Source organism: Triticum aestivum, chromosome 4B (genome assembly GCF_018294505.1).
Source record: "Triticum aestivum cultivar Chinese Spring chromosome 4B, IWGSC CS RefSeq v2.1, whole genome shotgun sequence".
NCBI lineage: Eukaryota > Viridiplantae > Streptophyta > Magnoliopsida > Poales > Poaceae > Triticum > Triticum aestivum.
The window spans coordinates 601269082-601288627 of record NC_057804.1 but is presented as its reverse complement, the minus strand read 5'-3'; the positions used below and the strand labels follow the sequence as shown (position 1 = coordinate 601288627).

At 46.8% G+C, this 19546-nt stretch overlaps 1 pseudogene; it reads left to right on the top strand.

Annotated features, from left to right (window-relative positions):
- Positions 1 to 17462: 17462 nt before the first annotated feature.
- Positions 17463 to 18539, top strand: LOC123090264 (RNA-binding protein pno1-like; annotated as a pseudogene).
- Positions 18540 to 19546: the final 1007 nt, after the last annotated feature.

The following is a 19546-nucleotide window of genomic DNA, read 5'->3' as shown; positions in this document are numbered from 1 at the left end:
CAACTGTTGTTGTAGTAATCTATGAGCCACGAGGACTCAGCAATCCCATTACCATGGGTATCAAGACTAGCAAAGCTTAATGGGGAAGGAAGGGGTAAAGTGGTGAGGTTGTAGCAGCGACTAAGCATATATGGTGGCTAACATACGCAAATAAGAGCGAGAAGAGAACAAGCAGAATGGTCGTCAACTAGTAATGATCAAGAAGTGATCCTGAACTCCTACTTACGTCAAACATAACCCAGAAACCGTGTTCACTTCCCGGATTCCGCCGAGAAGGGACCATCACGGCTACACACACGGTTGATGCGTTTTAATTCGGATCTGGTGCCAAGTTATCTACAACCGGACATTAACAAATTCCCATCTGCCTATAACCACAGGCACGGCTTTCGAAAGATTATACCCTGTAGGGGTGTCCCAACTTAGCCCATGATAAGCTCTCGCGATCAACGAAGGATATACCTTCTCCCAGGAAGACCCGATAAGACTCGGAATCCCGGTTTACAAGACATTTCGATAATGGTAAAACAAGACCAGCAAAGCCTCCCGCTGTGCCGACAAATCCTGATAGGAGCTGCACATATCTCGTTCTCAGGGCACACCGGATTAGCCAGACGTCGGGTTGGCATAGACCCTGGTTGCCCAGGGGGCGCCAGACATCGCTCGGTTTGGACCAACACTTAGACAAGCATTGGCCCGGGGGGGGGGGGGCTAAAATAAAGATGACCCTCGGGTTGACCGACCCAAGGGAAAGGTATAGGTGGTGGTGAGGCAAATGGTAAAACCAATGTTGGGCCTTGTTGGAGTAGTTTTATTCAAAGCGAACTGGCAAGGGGGTCCCATAAATCACCCAACCGCGTAAGGAACGCAAAATCCGGGAACATAACACCAGTATGACGGAAACTAGGGCGGCAAGAGTGGAACGAAACACCAGGCATAAGGCCGAGTCTTCCACCCTTTACCAAGTATATAGATGCATTAATAATATAAGAGATATTGTGATATCCCAATCAAAAACCTGTCCACCATGGAGCAATCTTCAACTTCACCTGCAACTAGCAATGCTATAAGAGGGGCTGAGCAAAAGCGGTAACATAGCCAAGCAACGGTTTGCATAGGAAAGGTGTCAAAGATTAGAGGTTCATGGCAATATGGGAGGCTTGATGAGCATAAGATAGGTAACGCAGCAAAGCGATAGAACGAAGCAACTAGCATAGCAATGATAGTAGTGAGATCCAGGGTAGCGGTCATCTTGCCTGAAAGCCCGCAAGGAAGAAGAACGAGTCCATGAAGGAGATGAAGCCACGAAGACGAACCAAGCGTAGATGAACGAATCCTCACGATCGCAACGGAAACATGAACTATCGAAAAGAAGCACACAACATGGTAAACACACCACACCTGAACATGACATGATGCACAAACAAGCATGATGCATGACAAAGCTACATGAAGCTACTCATGGCAAGAGATGACGCAAACAAGAGCAACACATCAAGGCAAGTTTAAATGAGGCCGGGAACAACATATAACAATTCCGGTAAGTCCTCATATGCAAATTTCGAAGTTGGTCCAGATCTGAATAAACCTTATGTTCAAGTTGTCAAACAGCAAGTTAAGATGCACCAAGATGATATACACGAGATTCTAGTCAAGTTACATATAAAGTTCATTTAGTTCGGAGCTACGGCCTAGAAGATATGAGCAAAACAAGTGAAACATGGCATTGATGCAAAATGCATTCAAACATCAAGCAAACACACCAAAACAAGGATGCAACATGATAATATGAAACTATATGCAAAAACAAGCAAGTTTCATATAGAGCACACTCAAAACGGAGCAACGGTTCAACACATGCACTCTATACAAGTTATAGCAACAATCTGTCCAAAACAGCAACTAGGCATATTGCAAACATCAAAACAATATGCTACAGCTCCACAATATGAAAACAAAAGGCATAGGCATGATGTACAGGTAAAGCATAACAAAACATGAACAGTGAGCTATCTCCAGAAATCACTAGAACATGCTCAAACACACATGGCAAGATTGCAAATAATAACAATTCAGACTTTGCAGAAAATAACATCAGGATGCAATGTTTAGAGCTATCAAACAACATGTTACAGGAACTTATCATGGCAAAGAAAGGAATGGCATGAACCTACTAAATGCATAGAACAAGAGTCCCTTAGTGACCATGAGCCAAAAAGGATCAGAAAATATGATGGCACCCATGTAAACATAGCAAGTTATAATACAGATTCAAACATGGCAGGAACAGAATTATGAAGGCATGTAAATAAGCTTGTGCAACTCACTACAGAGCAAAACATGGCGTGGCAAGGCAACCAACAGTAAGAAGGCATGTTTGTGAAGCTAAGCATGGCAATAGCAAGGTCATAGGGTGCATGGATCACTAGCAACAATCATGGCAACAACTGAACTTAATGTTAACAGGCTGACAGCAACATTATGAAGCAACTTTAGAGCAAGATTAAAACAAGCTACAACAAGCTATAAATGCAACCAGGGGCATGGATGGATAGAGCATGACATGTAGAACAAAACATATTTAATGATCATCTCCAGATTATGCATAAAATGACTAGTAGCAACAGGTTTACATAGCATCGCGAAATAACAGATTCAGCCTAGCAAAACAGCAACAACAAGTACACTACTTAACAAGCTCGATTCACGCACCACGAGTCATTTCATGAAAAGATAAGCATAACATCATCAAGAAGACATGTTTATGCAACAAAGCAATGCAAGAACAAGTTCATAGCATGCAAGGATCAACTACAACAACCTCGGCAAAATTGAATAACATGTAAACAATCTGCCAGGAAACATTTGGAAGCAAAAGTAGAGCACGAAAATGACATGCTAGACTACTCCATAATTGCAAGCAAGGGCATGAATGCATAGACAATAACCATATGTTCAAAACATCGTTACTGAAGTATCTCAAAATATGCATGGATCTCTCTGTAGCATCAAGTTTACATGGCATCAAAATAACAGCAGAACAGGGACTAAAATCAGCAACACCATGATGCCTAGTTTACATGCTTGTGCTAGTCACCACATTGATCACAAAAATACATGGTAAGCACCTCTGTAAAGAAGACATGGCATTGTTCAAAACACATGTAGACATCAACCTCATAGGATGCACACATCAATCATGACAAAAATGACAAAACAGCTAGTTCTGTTAACAGACAACAGACAACATCAAGAAGCACTCTTGCAACGATGATTCAGGCATCAAGATGAGCTCAAATGAATATGATGCAATGGACTGAAATTAAGTACTCGTTGAGACGAACAATTTGACATATTACATGCGCAAAACGGAGCTACAGATGCAGAGATACGGCATGATGAACAAGGCATGATAATGTCTAAATATTTCGGGGACTTAGCCGTTTTTCTGAAGAAAAAAACAGAGCAGGTGCGCGATAGGTAAATGACGCACAGAGCGGGACATAGGCCGGGCTCACCTAGCGGGCTTGGCCCAAGTCGTGAAGAGGGGCTTGGCAGGCCGGCGGAGAGGCTGCAGTGGGCCGACGTGCTGGGTCGGGGCCCACGTGGCCCAGGCCGGTCAACGGAGAGGCGATCGGGCTCCTCCCGATCGATCTGGAACATGGCGGCGGCCAGCAGACAACGGCGGCCGGGGTCGGACGTCGGCGGGCAGGACCCGGAGGGAGGAGGCGGATCCCGGCAAGGGGTCACCGGATCCGGCGGCGGGCGCGAAGGGCAGCGCGGCGAGGTCGTCGGGGCAGGTCCGGCGAACGGCGTCGAGGGGCGCCACTCCGGCGGACAACGAGGGAGCGCGGCGCCGGCGGGCGGCTCCGGCCAAGGCGGCGGGGTCGGGCACAGAGGCAGAGGCCGGCGGCGTGGAAGACGGGCGGGACGGCGGCGAGCTCCGGGGCGGCGTAGGGCCGCGGCGGAGAGGCGGGGCGGCTCCGGCCAAGGCGGCGGGCGGGCCAGGCGGCGGCGGCGCGCGGGCTCGTGCGGGCCGGATCTGGGTCCCGCGGGCCGCGCGGTTGAGAGAGGAGAGAGAGGGGGAGGTGGCAGCCGACGATTGGAGGAGGGAGGCGGCGGCGCTGACGTGGCGTCCTCCGATTCGTCGGAGCTACGTGGAGGCTGGACATGTCCGGCGGGGTTGGACATGTCCGGCGCGCGAGGAAGAGGAAGGAGCTAGGGTTTGGACGAAAATTTTGGGGAGAGAGGCCTTTTTATAGGTAGAGGGAGCTAGGAGAGTCCAAATGGAGCACGGTTTTCGGCCACGCGATCATGATCGAACGACGGAGAGCATGGAGGGGAGTTAGATGGGTTTTGGGCCACTTTGGAGAGGTGTTGGGCTGCAAAAAGAAAGGGGGTTTCGGGCTACGCGGTTAACCGTTGGAGTATCAAACGACCTCCAAATGGCACGAAACTTGACAGGTAGTCTACCGGTGCTATACCAAGGCCGCTTGGCAAACCTCGGGCCATTCCGAGAAAGTTTAACACCCGCACATGAAACAAGGTCTGAGAGGGGGCGACGGGCGCGCGCGAATGGTCTGGACTCCGAACGGACAACGGAGAGAACCGGGTGAACCCGAACGGATGCAAGTTTTGAAAAACATGAAGAAGAAATGCAGATGATGACATGGCAAAATGCAACATGCAAGCAAATGACATGGCAACGGAGGCGAATAACTGGCGGACTCCTGGCGCATCGAAACCGGGGCGTTACAGGGCCGACGGAGGGGGGCTTCCACCGCCGCCGATCCGCCTGCCAGTCTCGCCGCGCAGAGAGGGGACTCCGCCGCGGCGTCCTTTGCGGTCGTCGTCCGATCCGCCTCCTCCTCTGGATGAGGTGCGGCCGGCGCTCATGGATCCCGAGGCGGCGGCGCTGGCTATGCCCCCTTTACCGGCTTCTTGTCGAGATCCCTCGACGGCGGATCGGGATCAGGGATTTTTGAATCCTACGAAATGGTCCATATGTTTTGAAGATACTAGGGAGGCGGGGCGATGGATCAATGGCTTGATCTACTCGCATCCGTCTCGTTGGATGACGATCCGAGATGAAGATGGAGAAATTTTGGCCGGACGGCATCTCAACGTTGATGAAGAGCTTGTTAGCGGTAAGCGTTTACCGATTGATTTTTTCCATATCGAGGTTCTTGAGTGTGTGTAGGTGTCCATGGATTGCGAAGAACAACCTGCCGTAGTAGATCTTACGGAGGACGCCGACGAACCAAAACCTTTGCAGTGGTTTGGGGGACGTTTCTGGATTCTTGCTGATGAGGAAGACGATGATGATCTGCCGGAAAAGACGGTTCGGCCGCCATCTACGCTTGAATTGGTATCATCAATTTCGGTGCCTAAACCTATGGTGAGTTGCAAGAATTCGTTTTCTTTCTGTTCTCCGGTTCCTTCGAAGAAATAGAAAGTGAAACCTTGGTGTGGACCGTTGCCGAAGGTGGGGCCGCCGGCCACTACCTTGGCTGACTTTTTTCATCCAGAGTGCTGGATGAGAGTGACTAGGAGAAATAAGAAGGGTGGTCGGACGGTGCCGCAACGATCGCCGGAGATGGCCGGTGTGCGTGATATTCGGGCGGCCAGATTGGCGCGTTTAAATTCGCTTTTGGGCACAGAAGGGTCGCAAGCGACTGATTGCGCTGTGAGTTTGGCTAGTACTAGGCTAGAGGCCTAGGGGGCTGGCCAGGCCTGCGTTGAGGCGGGCGTGGGCGACATGCATGAGGTCACCTCGGGTCGGACGCTCCCGCATGCATGATCTCCCTCCTCCTTTCCCCTCGTGACTTCTAGGGTTCGCCATCGCGGGAGGCCAGGTTTCCCGTTGGCGTCCTTGCGCCGTCGCGCCTTGGAGATCGCCGGCGTTGGCTGCTGCCCGCCTCCTGGACTCTGTCCGGCCACGATGCCGCCCAAGCCGCCTCCGCCGCGGGTAGTGCCGGCGGTGAGGAACCCGTCCGAGGCCGCGGGGGTACCGGCTGCTCAGGCTGCGGTCGCTGCTGCACCGGCTACCGCGCGTGCAGCGCCTCCACCTCGGCTGGCTCTGCCGCCGCCGCAGGTGGCGCCTCCGCCGCCTCGGGTGGTGCCTCCTCCGCCTTCGGCTAGGGCGGCCCTTCCGCAGCCACCGAGGGCTGCGCCTCCTCCGCCTGCCCAGCCTAGGGCAGCGCCGCCGCCGACATCTAGAGCCGTGTTGCCGCCTTCCGAATGGCCGTGGCCAAGGCAGATGGCGGGGGGGCGCGCTGGCTTGGGCCAAGGCTCAATCGGTCGCGGGGCAGGTGCGTTTGCGGGGGATGTTCGTAATCCACTGCGCGGTCAGTGGGGAGATGATGGACATGATGCGTATGGTTCTGGTCTGCATCGGGGCTCTTCGTCTAGCAGAGGTGGCCGTGGCTATGCTTGGGTGGACAATGGCAATGCCAATCGGGGCTTCCATGGACCGCCGGCAACTTTGTCGAGGGTGCGGCCGGCCCTAATAACCGCTCTTTCCATGGTCGTTTCCGCGGAGGTTGGGGTTGGAACCGGCGTAATCAGCTGCGAAGGAAGCCGACGATTACAGCTGAGACGGAGGTGGCTGACGGTGGTTTGGCTCTACCGCAGGTGGCGGTGGAGAAGGTTCAAGCCCTTGATGCGGCCTCGTTGCCGGAGCCCATGCAGACTGGTGATTCTGTTTCTGAGCAAGGTTCGGAGAAGTCCGAGGATGACAAGGTGTCTAAGTGGGCGGATAAGAAGAAAAGGCTAACCTGTTTCCGTTGTGGTGAACCGGGACACTTTTTGGTTGAATGCACTGCTAAGTTATGTGACCTGTGCCGGAAACCTAAGCATACTCCCGCCGAGTGTCCTCTTATGTTGGGGCCTAAACCTTCTGTTCAGATTTACGGGGTTTGTTGCTCGGAGTTGATGTTTTTCGAGTCTCCCAGTGTGGAACCCTTGGCGCCCGCGGTGGAGACTTCCTTCCCCGGTGTGGTGAAGGTGGTTCATGGACCTTTGACCGAGGCGCAGATCATTCAGCAGTTGAGGGAGCTCGCTCCGGGTAATTTTCAGTGGTCATCGCTCAAGCTCACAGATACAACTTATAAAGTAGATTTCCCGTCTAAGGAGGATCAGCTGAGAATCCTCAAGTTCGGTATGAGCAGGGTCACGGGCACTAGTTTTGTGTTGCAGTTTGATGAGTGGAAGAAGAAGGAGCCACAGGGCATGCCGTTAACTCAGATTTGGGTTCGTTTCTCTGGGGCGCCATCTGCCTCCTTGGACAGTTTTTTGGTGACGTGGAGTCTGGGCTCTTTGATTGTCAAGACTGAGCAGGTGGATATGCGGTTCACACGAGCTCACGGGGTGGCGCGTTTACTTGTCAGTGTTGCTAACATTGAGTTTCTGCCGGACGTGGTGCCTTGGACACATAAAGGTGTTTTGTATCAGTTGGATGTTGAGTATGAGGATCCTAACCTGTTCAGTGAGTTTGAGGATGATAATTCCATGGACACCTCTGAGGGAGGAGGTGCTTCGGGGAACCAGGATGATACTGCTAAGAGTGATGATGATAAGGCCAAGGGGCCTTCGGGCCCGTCTGATTCTGGTGACACTACTCCTGTTGGGCCTACTGATGCGGTCCCGACGAGCACTTTGCAGATTGGTTCCTTTGGGGCATTCTTGGCTACGCCTAGGCATTGGTGCAACCGAGTTGATTCACTGTGCCCTATGGTGAGTCCGTACGTCTCGATGCCGGTTGAGGTGGGAGGTGCCGAGGGGCAGGGGGCCCCTCATTCTTCTCTTACCTTTCCCCCGGCTTTGGTGGAGGTGGCTGGGACGGTGGTCTCCGCTGGAGGCGATGGGCAGGAGGCCCGACGCTCTGAGTTGCCATCGCCATCAACGCTGAGGGCGAGCTCGGCGCTGCCTCCATTGAGGCCGGCTGCTTACGGAGGGGTGGGCGTGCAGGAGGCCGCCGGTATCCCCTCCTGCCTGGACTCTTCCTACTCCGGAGGGTGGGTCGAGTGGCGTGGCCATTTTGTCGCCACAATCCCCGGATCGCCCTTCGCTGGTCTCGCCGGTCTTGGTGCACGGTGGGACTTCCGTGATCAGGCCGCGGGAGTTGTCGTCGTCATCGGGTGCTGCGCCGGGGGTCCTGGCGCGGGCGACCACTATTGGGGGGCGGGCAAGAGGCCTCTCTCCTAACAGAGCGTCGCACGAGGAGGTCATCGCCTTTGGTGGGATCCCGGATCCTGTCTCTGCGGGGAGGCGAACTAGCGGGAGGCTGCAGGAGCAGCCAGACATTGATGACATGCAACGGAGGTGTGCTAAGAGGGCGGCCAAGCTGCGTGACATCGAGATCTCCACTAGTATGTCGAATTCAATTATGCATTTTACAAATGATGAGATCGTTCTTAATGCAAACCAACTAGGAGTATCGCTTGGTACTAATGATATGGAGATCTCTAGGTCAGTTAATGACATGCTTGATTTGGAGGTTGAACGAGCGTTTGAAATGATTCGTAACATAGCTGCTGTTAAACCGATGAATGAGTCGGAGATAAATGCGCTTGGGGTTAGGGCTCTTGATGGTTTTTGTGCCGATCTTGACCCTGCATTCCCGGAGACGGAGGAGGAGGAGGGGTTGGCCTTTCAGGAGACCTCTAACCATGTAGATGAGCCTTTGGTGATGGAGGCTGATCCCAAGTGTGGTGATTGATCTCAAGATCGCATTAGGCCTAAGCAGACTTGGAAACGGAAGGTTTATCCTATGTTGGCTGTGCGTAGTAGTGCTAGGATCCGTACCTCTACAAAATTTCATGATGAAATATGAGAGGCATTTTCTGGAATAGCAGAGGTCTTAATGACTTGGCTAAAAGAAGGTTTCTAGCAGATGCTTCTCTTGAGCATCATTTGGATTTTATTGCTTTGTTTGAGATTGGAAGAGACAATTTTACTTCACAATTTCTTAGCACTTTATCCGGGGGGTAGATTTTGACTGGCACTGCCTCCCCCCGAGAGGAAGATCCGGTGGGCTTTTACTTGGGGTTAAGTGTGAGACTTTGGAAGTTCGGAGTGTAGTTTTGGTGAGTTTGCGGTAAAGTTTTGGGTCAGAACTAAGGCCGATGGATTTGATTGGGCTTTGGTGGCGGTTTACGGAGCCGCGCAACCAGAACTCAAGCCAGATTTCTTGGCCGATCTAGTCCGTGTTTGCGGTAACGAGCAGCTCCCTATCTTAGTGGGGGGTGATTTCAACATTATTCGAAGAAGGGAGGAAAAGAATAATGAGAATTTTGATGGCAGATGGTCGTTCATGTTCAACACCATCATTGAAAGCTTGGATCTCAGAGAGATAGAGCTCTCAGCTAGGAAATTCACTTGGGCTAACTCGTTACCGGTACCGACTTTTGAGAAGCTTGACCGCGTTTTAGCTAGTGTCGAATGGGAACAGAAGTTTCCCCTGGTAACAGTGCAGGCGTTGACACGAGGTATCTCGGACCGCACGCCGTTACTCGTTGACTCAGGGGCTCAAACACATGTGGGTAACAAGAATATTTTCTCGTTTGAACTTGCATGGTTTGAACGAGAAGGTTTCCTCGAGTTGTTAGCTAGTGAGCGGGCTAAAGACTCAGGAGGAAGGTCGCCCATTGAGCGTTGGCAATGCAAGATTCGTCATCTTCGAAGGTTCCTTCATGGATGGGCTAAGCATACGCATGGGATTTATAAGGCGGAGAAGGAATGACTCCTTTTACTTATTCAGACCCTAGAAGTAAAAGCTGAAACTTCTATTTTAGGTACCAGTGAGCTAGAAACTAAGATGGAGGCTGAGTTGCAGCTGAAAGAGCTTCTCCGCGAGGAGGAATTGAAGTGGGTGTTGCGAGCTAAGGTTCGCAAAATCGTCCAAGGCGAGGATAACACTCAATTCTTTCATATGATTGCTAATGGGAAGCATCGTAAGAAGAGAATTTTCCAATTAGAACAAGATGAGGAAACGATAGTTGGTCAAGAAAACCTGAAAGTTTACATTACCAACTATTATAAGCAGTTGTTTGGACCTCCAGAAGAGAATTTTGTGTCTTTAGATGAGTCAAGGGTTGAGGATGTTCCTCAACTTGAGAATGACGAGAACAAGATTTTGACTGCTCCCTTTACGGAGAAAGAGGTGTTTGAGGCCATCACACAAATGAAAAACAATAAGGCTCCAGGACCGGATGGGTTTCCGGCAGAGTTTTATAAAAAGTGTTGGCACTTCCTTAAGGGAGATCTGATGCTGATGTTTAATGAGTTTTTTGCTGGGCAGCTTCAGTTGTTTAAGCTGAATTTTGGAACGATAACTCTTCTTCCTAAGAAGACAGAGGCAGTTCGCATTGAGCAGTTCAGGCCTATTTGTCTGCTTAATGTTAGTTTCAAAATCTTTACCAAGGTTGGGACGAACAGACTTACGCAGATTGCGCATTCCGTTGTGCAACCGTCCCAGACTGCTTTCATGCCAGATAGAAACATCCTTAAAGGGGTTGTTGTTTTGCATGAAACGCTTCATGAGATTCACTCAAAAAAACTAGATGGTGTTGTTTTTCAAGTGGATTTCAAAAAAACATACGATAAAGTTAAATGGCATTTCCTTCAACAGGCTTTGCGTATGAAAGGATTTGACACGGCCTGGAGAAACCAGATTGAATCCTTTACGCAAAAAGGGAGTGTAGGGATTAAAGTGAATGACGACATAGGTCACTATTTCCAGACACACAAAGGGTTAAGGCAAGGAGATCCCATGTCACCGATCTTATTCAACATAGTGGTTGATATGTTGACCATTCTAATAGGATGGGCCAAGGAAGCAGGGCAGGTAGGTGGCCTTGTTCCGCATCTCGTTGATGGGGGTATTTCCATCCTTCAGTATGCTGATGATACTATCATGTTTATGGAGCATGACTTGGCGAAAGCGAGAAACATGAAGCTTGTGTTATGCTTATTGGAACAATTGTCCGGGCTAAAAATTAACTTCCACAAGAGTGAATTGTTCTGCTTTGGAAGAGCTAATGATGACCAGGAGGCTTATAAACAATTGTTCGGATGTGAATTGGGCTCGTTACCGTTTACGTATCTAGGTATACCCATTCATCATCGTAAGCTGACTAACAAAGAATGGAAATGCATCGAGAATCGTTTTGAGAAGAAACTGAGCTGTTGGAAAGGGAAGCTCATGTCATATGGAGGGCGATTAATTTTGATTAATTCGGTCCTTACCAGTATGCCTATGTTTCTCCTATCCTTTTTCGAGGTCCCGGTGGGGGTTAGGAAGAGGCTAGACTTTTATCGATCTCGATTTTTTTGGCAGAGTGATGAGCTTAAGCGAAAGTATGGGCTTGCTAAATGGGATATAATCTGTAGGCCGAAGGACCAAGGGGGTCTAGGTATTGAAAATCTGGAAGTCAAAAACAGATGTCTCCTTAGCAAGTGGCTATTTAAACTTTCGTCCGAGACAGATGCTACTTGGGCTCAGATTCTACGAAATAAGTATCTTCAGTCTAAGACCTTGGCCCAGGTGATAGTGAGGTCGACTGACTCGCCATTTTGGAAGGGCTTGATGAGGGTCAAACCACTCTTTTTCAACAGGACAAGGTTCTTAGTCGGAAATGGAGCTAATACGAGGTTCTGGGAGGATACGTGGCTCGGGGAGGCTCCCCTTGCACTTCAATATCCTACTCTGTATAACGTTGTTCAACGTAGAGAAGCATACGTTGCAACCGTGCTACAATCCAATCCCCTCAATATTAGTTTTCGGAGGACGCTAGTTGGAGACCGTTGGGAGGCCTGGCTTCATCTTGTAAGACGTTTGATGGATGTCCAACTGTCCTAGCAGCTAGATCAGTTGTATTTGAAACTAACTAAGAACGGTGTGTTCTCGGTGAAATCCATGTATCTGGATGTCATAAACTCTAGCGTCATTCCTTCCTCGAAGCATGTTTGGAAAGTGAAGGTACCTTTGCGTATCAAAGTGTTTATGTGGTTTGTGCATAAACAAGTTATTTTGACTAAGGATAATTTGGCTAAACGCAACTGGGTGGGTTCTGCTAGATGTAGCTTTTGTGGTCATAACGAAACTATCAAACACCTATTTCTTGATTGTCCGATGGCTAAGATTCTGTGACGGTCGATTCATATTGCTTTTAATATTAATCCACCTACATCCATCAACACGTTATTTGGAACGTGGCTTGATGGGGTTGACTCAGATATAGCGAGGCACATTCGTGTTGGCGTTTGTGCTTTATTATGGGCAGTCTGGAACTGCAGAAATGATTTGGTTTTTAACAGATCAACGAACATTCATTTTTTGCAGGTTATCTTCAGGGCCACGGCGTTGATCCGTATGTGGTCGCTACTCACTCCGACGGAGGCCAGGGAGCGTTTGGTTACTGCGTCTAACCGATTTGGATGGCGGTCATGTAATAGCATAGACTTGTAGAGCTCCTATTTCATTTGTCAGCCGGTTGTGGCTTTTTCTTTTTGCTCTTATGAGCTCTTGTTTTTGGTATTTCAAGACTTGTAGACTTGTTGCTGGATATTTGTTTAATAATATGGGCCGTATGCATTTTTATGATGTAGAGGTTGGGGTAAAACCCTTTTTCGAAAAAAAAAATCTGAAGATTAGGCGAATGATTGCGCTGAGAAGGAACCAAATTAGGCCAAAATAGCTGATCCTGTGCGGCGCCGGGACCAGCAATGGGAGGCCGCGTCGTGGCCTCCAGGATCGCCCGGCGAGATCTTCCTCCGCCGCAAGGCTCCACCGGCGACGACAACGGCGGGCGTAAAGCTTTCCACGAATAGCCACGGCCCCTGATTCCTGTGTCTGCTAAAGGCCCAGCCGGAACGAGACAAGGCCAACGGGCTCACCGCCGTACGTACGCCGCAATCATTCGGCGACCGGCTAGCCAGCCAGCCAGCGAGCTAGTCCGATCTTCTTCCGTCCGCTTCTGGTCGTCGACGGGGAAGAGGACGAACGAATTAGGCCAGCGCTGTCGCGGCACGTTTGATGGATTAGCTTTCTGATTAGCAATTGCATTGTCACGTCGGTCTCCTTCTGGCCTCCTGGTCTGCCCAAACCGGCCGCTTGCATGCGTTGTCTGGACTGGACACGTGATTGCGCATGGGATCCAGAGATTTCTATAGAAATGTATCTGGAAATTCTGGTACATATATGACTCTGATTTTTACTGCTCGCTAAATCTTATCACGATTTATGGGAAGAAAGACAGAACAGGAGGCTAATCTTCAGTTTCCTGGGCTGTCAAATATTTTGCAATCTTTCATCTTGGGGCACGGTAGGGAAAGATTTTCTTTCCTAGTTCTGGTTTCTAACGGTTTTTATTTTCGTTTTTAACCAATTTCTGAAAAACATGGAAACATACATATTTAGTTTAAAAGAGGATTTATTAAATTTGAATATTTTTTTGAAAAAATATTAACATTATTTGGAAAAACAAGGTCTTTAAAAAATTTGTGATTTCTTATGAAATTGTTGAACATTTTCCAGAAAGCATGCACATATTTTCGAAAAACAAATTCAACATTTTAGGAGTATCACCATTTTTCATAATTTTTTTTGAAAAATAAAAATAAAAAATGCGAGGAAAATAAATAAATGAATAAACAAAACAACGAAGAAAACTAGGGCTCACCTAATTAGGCCGGCCCATTTAGCTCGCCCATTAGCTCCCTTGTGTCGTGTGTGATATCCAGTGGGAGATACCGAAATCACTAGTTGAGGAGTACTCCTTCCAAAGTAACTCCGCCCTCCCTTGGTGCAGTGGATTTTTCCCTTTTTATAGATCCATTTATTCAAAACGCTTTATCTCTTAACCGTGCGTTTAAATCTCGAACCAATTTCACTGTTGGATTCCTCCCGTCGAGTTCTTCAAAAACTAGATCCCATGTTGATTTGTTTCGATGAACTTTTTTTCTCAAGAAAAGCTGGAGGAAAAAACAGGGAAAAAACCACGCCTCTTGCGCAAGAAAAAACAAAAAAAAATGTGTTTTTTTTCGTCGCCGAGAGGCGCGCCTCTCGTGGAAGCAAAACCATGCCTCTCGCAGAAGATAAAAAAAAGAAAATATGTTTTCCCGTTTCTGAGAGGCATGGCCATGCCTCTCGCGGAAGCAAATAAAATATTTTTTCCCTTTCCGAGAGGTATAACCATGCCTCTCATACAAGCAAAATGGGGCCTCTCGCGGAAACAAAAAAGAAAAGATAATTTTTTTTTCGTTTTTGAGAGTCACAACTGTGCCTCTCGTGGAAGCAAAACAGTGCCTCTCGCGGAAACAAAAATAAAATAAAACGTGTTTTTTTTCATTTTCAAGAGGCATGGCCGTGCCTCTCACAAAAACAAAATTGTGCTTCTCGCAAAGAAAAAAACTCATTTTTGTGCATTTTTTTATAAAAGCTAAAGAAGACCGGTGAAAAACCGAAAACCCAAAAAAAACCAAAAAACCATCTAAAAAGCCGATAATGTGTGCGAAAAAAACAAAATCTGAAGGTAACGCCAAGAGCGCGACGCTTGGCGGCGGCTGAGAGCGTGCCGAGTGACACGCTCTCACCCCACCGCAAAGTGACCCTTGGGAAACGAGCGCTCCTGAGCTAGTTGCTCTCGGGAGATCCTAGTCTGCGCTATTAGCACTGGTTGGCGATCCCGGCACTCACGCACGGACAATCATGGGCCGGCCCAGATCACTTATCGTCCTCGCCAGTCCCCCCCCCCCCCCCTCACCCGCCCGCTTCTTATCGATCGATCAATTTGGAAGGTCGCAGCTAGTCAACCGTTGACGTGGAAAAAGAAATAAAAACACAGTAAAACAAAAAAACGTGATTTTGAAAATGTTTCTGGCTTTAAAAAACTAGTTCACAAACTTAAAAAAGTTCATTGAATTTGAAAAAAGATGATCAAATTTGAAAAAGGTTCATCAAATTTGAAAAAAGTTCATTGAATTTGAAAAACAAGTTCATCAAATTTGAAAATAATTGATCCATAAATGGGGAAATTACAATGAAAAATGAAAACAATTCATCGATTTGGAAAATGTTCAATGATTTAGAAAAAAGTTCACAAAAATGATTTTCTTTCATCGATTAAGGAATAAAAAAATAAAAAACAGAAAGGAGAAAGGTAAAAAGTAAACAGAAAAAGGAAAAAAGAAAGAAGACAACATAAAAAACTGCAACTTACCAGGTCGGGGCGAAAATGGCCGCAACATCCCTCGAAGCAAGCGGTCACTTGTTCGAGTTTGTAGAGGCACACTTTTTTCCCGTTGTTTAAGAAAAATAGATAACATAAAATGGAATTGGGCCGGCCTAGTGCAGAGGACCTTCAGGCCCCCGTTTGCAAAATGCGTAAAAACGGACGCCTGAAGCGCCAAATAGGAGGCTCCTAGTCAGCGTTGTTCGCGCGGTTGGTGATCTTGGAGCTCACGCATGGAAGAACATGGACCGGCCCAGATTGCTGATCATTCCTCGCCAATTCCCCCATCCACTATGGGCAATCGGTCGATTTGTAAGGTTGCGTCTTGGAAAAAAGAAATAAAAATCAAAAAACAAAATAAGCATGAATAAAAAATGTTAATGGATTTTAAAAACCAGTTCATGAACCCCAAAAAAGTTCACAAATTTGAAAAAAAAAGTTTATCAAAGTTCATCGGATTAGAAAAAAGTTCATCGAATTTGTAAAAAAGTTCTTTGTACTACCTTCACATTTGATAAATAAATTGGAAGTTTTCTTGCAAAAAGATAGCCGCCTTTTTTTGGGGGTGCTTGCTTTTTTTAGGCAAAAAAATAACCGTTTGCAGAAATTAGACCATGGTTCTGCAATGATACTGAGAAGCTTTTTGGTTAAGCCCAACACAGTTTTACTTCGAGGCGGTTAGGCCCATCACACTATTCGTCTTGCTGATTATATTGGACAGGCCCAGGTGCCTTCTAAACCCATCCTTCCCTTCCATCATCTTGCGGGAGCTCCTAGTCAGCGCTGCAGGCGCCCGTCGCTGGTATGGGCCGACCCAACTCGCGCTTGTTGAAGTGAGAAAACAACAAAAACTAAGGATCGTTGTTGCGAATCCACCTCACTAACCACTTGACCAAACTAACTTTGTTGTCTACTACCAGAAAACAGTTCTAGTTAACCGTTTCGCGCAGTTAAACATTAATATATACTTAAAACAAATTATCTCAAAAAATAAAACGTAAATTCGAAAAAAAAGTTCATCAAATTTAAGAAAAGTTCAAAAAATGAAAAAGGTTCATCGGTTTTCAAAAAAAAGTTCATTCAATTCAAAAAAAGTTCACCAAATTCTAAGAAAGTTCATCGGATTCAAAAAAAAGTTCATCACATTCGAAAAAAAGTTCATCAGATTTGAAAAAAGTTCATCGAATTCAAAAAAGTTCATCAAATTTGAAAAAAAGTTCAGCAGATTCAAAAAAAGTTCATCGGCTTTGAAATTTTTTCATGAAAATCGAAAAAAGTTCATCGGTTTTGAAAAAAGTTCATCGGATTCAAAAAAAAGTTCATCACATTCGAAAAAAAGTTCATCAGATTTGAAAAAAGTTCATCGGCTTTTGAAAAAAGTTCATCCAATTCAAAAAAGTTCATCAAATTTGCAAAAAAGTTCATCAGATTCAAAAAAAGTTCATTGGCTTTGAAAAAATTTCACCAAAATCGAAAAAAGTTCATCGGTCTTGAAAAAAGTTCATCGAATTCGAAAAAAGTTCATCAAAATTGAAAAAAAGTTCATCAGATTTTGAAAAAAAAATCAATCGATTTGGCCAAAAGAATAGAAAACCGAACAAAAAAGTTCCAAATAAAAAGAAAATGGAAAAGGAGAAAAGAGGGAAGGACATAGAAGAAAAACTTGAAGAAGGGCAATTGTGCACAAGATATGATTGCAGTCTAGTGGTTAGTGCAGTACCTCTCGAGCAGGAGGTCGCTGGTTCGATCCTCTGCATCTCCTTTTTACTTTTTAGAAAGCAGGTAAGAGGTAGCAAGATGGGCCGAGCCCAATTCGGTGCGCCTGCAGGCGCCGGTTGGCGAACCGGCGCATATGCGCCAAATAGGATATCCCTCATCTTGCTCCCCTTGCTTCTTACCTCCGTCAAAACTCAGATCCAAAAAAAAGTTCACGAAGCTCCGACGGCGGTCCGGCGGCCGGCGCAATTTAGATGAAAGCAACGGGCGGCGGCGAGAGGACGCGGATCGAGACGCTCACTCTGAGGGAGATGGGGGGGCGGGAGGCGCCGGTAGCAAGATGGGCCGAGCCCAATTCGGTGCGCCTGCAGGCGCCGGTTGGCGAACCGGCGCATATGCGCCAAATAGGATATCCCTCATCTTGCCCCCCTTGCTTCTTACCTCCGTCAAAACTCGGATCCAAAAAAAAGTTCACGAAGCTCCGACGGCGGTCCGGCGGCCGGCGCAATTTAGATGAAAGCAACGGGCGGCGGCGAGAGGACGCGGATCGAGACGCTCACTCTGAGGGAGATGGGGGGGCGGGAGGCGCCGGTGCCGGTGTCGAGGCACCGTATAATGCCGATGCAGAAGGCATGATATGGGAGGAGATCTACTGCCCCGTCGACGACCAAATGAAGATCCATATCCGCACTAACGCCAAGGTAATCCTCTGTGATCACTGGGCCATTAGATGGTTAGATGAGTGCTTAGGAGGATGGGTTCAGGTGCAGGATGCTAAAGGGTCAAATTATGTAGCATAATAATGGGTCTAGTTTCCCTGAAAACCAAATTGTCTGTGCAGAACAGCAAATGGTGCACAGAATGACAGAATGGTTCTCATTGTGGTATCACTTCGCTTACTTTTGTCTCTCATAAGTAAGCATGATATTTTGGGATAGGGGTTTCGGGATTTCGCATGTGTACTAGCCAATGTAGTAAGACTAGCATCGGTGTCTGTCCACAAACAGCCACATCTTGAGCTCAACTCATATCCTGCATTTCTCCCTCGTGTTTCTTGGGTCGTGCAAGTATTACAGCGCTTGACATTAGTTTTCTTCATAATAAGTCGTCACAGCCATTGCTCGTGTCCCTCGATTGTTTTATGGTAATGCTACCTCCTATCAAGCAAGGTGCTAATCCATTAAATCGTTTCATGTATGTCAGGAAAGAAAGGTGGAACTGAAAACAGCACACGACACACAGGATGTGAGCAACCTTCAGAACTGTGTGGACTTTGTGCATCCTTTCATGTTCGGATTCAGCATTGCCAATGCTGCCAGCCTTGCTCCATGTCAATGACCTGTATGTGGATTCATTGAAATAAAGGATGTGAACTTGTGAGGACACTCGGAATGGACCATCTGCCGCGTGCTACTGGAAGCCTACCAGGGAAAGGAGTCTGAACCACATAAGAACTCTACCATGACCCGCATTGGCTGCTTCAAAGATCCATATACTTTGGACCGGGAAAGTCTCATCTTAGGGTCTCCTACCAGCAAAGTCTACTCTAAGCTGGTGGCTGTATCTCCTATGCTTGCTCAGAGGCACTAGTTCAGTTAAGTAATTCCGTGCAAGATGCAAATTGGAAAGGCACAAGAAATTGGTTTCGTGGCTCTTTTTGATCTTGCAGTCTATAATAACAGGTACGAAATCTAGTTTTCAGTTAAATGGTGTCTGTCAGCAGTTTAAAGAACATTTTCCCATAATAAAGTCGTAATTTTGGCATCAGAATATGCTGTACCAGGTTATCTGTGGGCTTGGTCTATTGTAGTTCTGAATAATGTATTTTGATCCTCATGCTGAGAGAATTGCTATGATATATCCCTTGCTAATCAATTTAGAAAGCATTTAACAAGTATCACACTGACATATTTTTTTGACGTCTAATTTACCCATTGATGGTGAAGCATCACACTTATGACTTCACTAACTAATATTGGAAACATATCTGGGTTGGTCAAGTAATAATATACTCCCAACTTTGTACTAAATCAGTGACAATTAATATGGATCGGACGGAGTAATAATTTTACTCACTACGATTGTTTTATGCACTATATTTTTTATGCAAATACAACCATATGGAAATAATTGTCAAAGTTGTGAATATCTGTCAGCATCTATGATGACATCTATATTTGAAGCAATTTAGCAGCACAGATTCGTAAGTTACCTTGCGGTAGTCAAAATTCAGGCAATGTAAGAATAGACAATCTCATAACTAGAAACATGTTACAAGTCACCCCCCAAAACAAATTGTAACATCCCAAATTTTCAATTTGGAATGTTATACATTAGGTCATCATGCATATCATATTTTTCTCGCATTTTCCGATCCTAGAAAATTTCACGCAACTCAAGGACCCTCGGAGAGAGTTGGAAGTTTCATTATTTTCATATTTGGGATTTCTCAAATTTTGAAAATAGGATCATTTGGATTTATTTAATTATCTTCATAAAGTTTTTCCTATAAAAATTTTAAGAGAGGGAATAATATGACTTTCCCAATATTTAGGAAAAATGAAGATATTATAAATAAATCAAGATTTGGTTTTGAA